The sequence below is a fragment of the Octopus sinensis genome, linkage group LG16 (assembly GCF_006345805.1).
Source record: "Octopus sinensis linkage group LG16, ASM634580v1, whole genome shotgun sequence".
NCBI lineage: Eukaryota > Metazoa > Mollusca > Cephalopoda > Octopoda > Octopodidae > Octopus > Octopus sinensis.
Window position 1 is genome coordinate 45,887,445 of NC_043012.1, and position 2,835 is coordinate 45,890,279.

Here is a 2,835-nt window from a genome sequence, read left to right on the forward strand (position 1 = left end):
TGCAACTACTGCTACTACTCTACACTACTGTACACTGTTTGGGGACTAACATACTGTACACTGCTTGGGAGGTATGGGATGCCCCCACTTCCCTGTTTTCTGTGGGGGATAGAAAGGCCTTTACTGATTTTCACCACCACACCAATGGTATTTTGTCCTTCTACTGTAATCCGCAACACAAAGCTCCGGTGTGATGTATGTATGTATGTATGTATGTATGTATGTATGTATGTATGTATGTATGTATGTATGTATGTATGCATGTGTGTATATGTGGGAACGTGTTTCCGTGTTCATTTACGTGTTAATCTGATGCGATATGGAAGACATCAAACTATCGAATTATCATTTTCGTATAGATTTGTCTCAAGTATTTGCAATTGATTCGTTTCCGTGAAAGGTATTTAATTGTGTGGTATTGGTGCATAAAACTGAATATTGGATAAATTGTTTCACCCTGGAAATTTGAAGTGGAACTGGTTTTCGTACAATTACTTCCAAAGCATTGCCAGTTTCTTTGATTTGCTTTAGTTGATGGAATAGCAAAAGACATTCCCATAAGGTTTCATGCTGTGGGAATAAAACTGCAATCACGATTTTTAGGTAAAAATGTTTATTCAGTTACTTGTTGAGGAATATATGTTATAGATATTCATGTATGTTAATGAATTTGTGAGAAATTGTGTAGGAGTGGTCTGCATTTATATAAATACATGCAAATATTATTAATAGAATATTCAAATATGAGAGTATGTTATACGATTCTAGGATAAATGACACGAGGCTAGTCACTGAGCTGAATTTTATTTCAGTTTATGAAAGAATAATTTTAATGACTTGATATCCGCCACAGTAGACGAAGCAATAACATCTTGAAATAGCTTTATTGCCGTCAGTTCAGCTGTCTCTTGTAATATTATAGGACGCTACCATTTTCATTTTATCTTCAAAAGTTACAAGGCCATGAGGTAACCAATAAAAATGTGTGGAGAGAATTAGTAGAAAGGGGCATAATTGACAGCATATATAATATAGGATTAATAACAAAAGGTTAGTCAACGGGGTTACATCAACGTGTTTAAGAAGCCTAAATACATTATGTTTCCTAGCAAAGCTAGCAAGCTAGCCAGTACATTTCAACGTATTCTCCTTGTAGGCTAAACATCATATATAGGACCGATAATATTTAAACTCTGGCTCAGCTGGTTAGTTTATTATATTTTATTTAAAGTTAAAATCAAATTTAAGACAAGCATGTTTATTATGGAAGTCCCTAATACATAAGTTTCGGGCTTTTATAACTACCAATAAATATAAGACATAAAAATTATGCAGCTTAATAAAGCTTAGTATGTTTGTTGTTTTTTTTTGTTTCAGGCTAAATAAAATCAGATTTATAAATTAGATAATGATTATAGACTGAAATACAATCATAACACTCCACAAAAGAAGTTAAGTAATATAGCTATATTAAAAAAGCCTCAAATTAACCGAACAACAGTCTGGAAAATTCCTTAGAATTTTCAAGAGACTGGTTCCACCACTGACCGACCGAGACGTGATCGAAAGCGAGGTGTGCGAACCTCTCAGTTTATCAAATGTACTAGAGATAGGACACGGCGAAATCCGCATCGTACCGCCAGAAAACTGGCTTCCACAAGAACAATAAGCTGAACATCTACGTATCGGGGATGTCAGGGCCAACTCCTACAAGATGATCCACTGTCATGAGTTCATGCGAGTTTATAAGGCCATGAGAATGGAGAGAATTCGTCTTCTCTTGCGTCAGATCCCTGAAGACACGCTTACTAATGAAAAGAAACTTGACATCAATCAGACAGTAAGCCACTAGAATGACCGACTTTGGGGTGTATATGGCTCCGTCGAGGTAGACTCGTAAGTAACCGTCCAAATTCACACTCAGTTATGGTTTGGGCGGTTATGGCAGGCACTGGAAGGTCAGTCCTTGTTTTTGTGCCCTCGGGTGTTAAAATTAACATCCAGCGATACATTGGCGGCGTTCTCGAAGCTGAACAGGCGAATGAACATTATTTTAAAGTGCATCTTGGAGCCTCCAACAGGACTCAGCACCATCCCTCAGCTCCAAACACAAACAACACTAGATTCAGAAAAACATACCGTCGTTCATAAGCAACGATATGTGGCTTACATGAAGCCCCAATCCCAACCCGTTGGATTTTTCTGTATGGTCCATTTTGGAGACGAGCATCTCGATCACTTCTCATGTTTCGCGCAACACTTTGAAGGCAAAATTGTGCCAGGAATTGGCTTCGATTCCGCAAGAGGAGCTGCTTCTCTTGTGAGAAGCATTCCCACCTAAACGAAAGAGAGTAAGTCGTACTGAATGAATGTGGTAGTGTCATAATAGTATTGCCTTTACTATGGCAGCGCAACGCTCGGACCCGAAATATACCAATATTTTGCATTGGCAAAATTGAAAGAAGTTGGTTGCTGTAATTTTAGGACACCCTGTACATGTATGCACAATATTCGCAAACATACACACATGTATGCAAGTGTAAGTGCGCACGCGCGGCGAAATTAATTTTTTAAAAAGATAAGCAAATCCAGAGTCTCTTTCCAACGCATTGCATAAGAATAAAGCTATAAAGTTAGCAAACTATATACAGGACCTGAAAGCCAACTGCACACCAAACACTGTTAATTGGAGTATTGTAGAGCGATCCACACCGGATCAAGGAGATGCAGGCGTTGTGTAGCCAAAGTATCTCATATCCATTTTCGATCCGGAACACAAGTGACCTATTACATTCCAGACCTGAAAGTTTATTTAATATAAACATATGGACATAT

At 37.9% G+C, this 2,835-nt stretch overlaps 1 long non-coding RNA gene across 1 annotated transcript in view; it reads left to right on the forward strand.

The window, feature by feature from the left end:
* Positions 1–609: 609 nt before the first annotated feature.
* Positions 610–2,835, forward strand: part of LOC118766623 — a 14,303-nt gene continuing 12,077 nt past the window's right edge. Inside the window, exon 1 of the long non-coding RNA XR_005002561.1 lies at positions 610–620. This is a non-coding gene — a long non-coding RNA (uncharacterized LOC118766623). The remainder of the gene's footprint in view (positions 621–2,835) is intronic.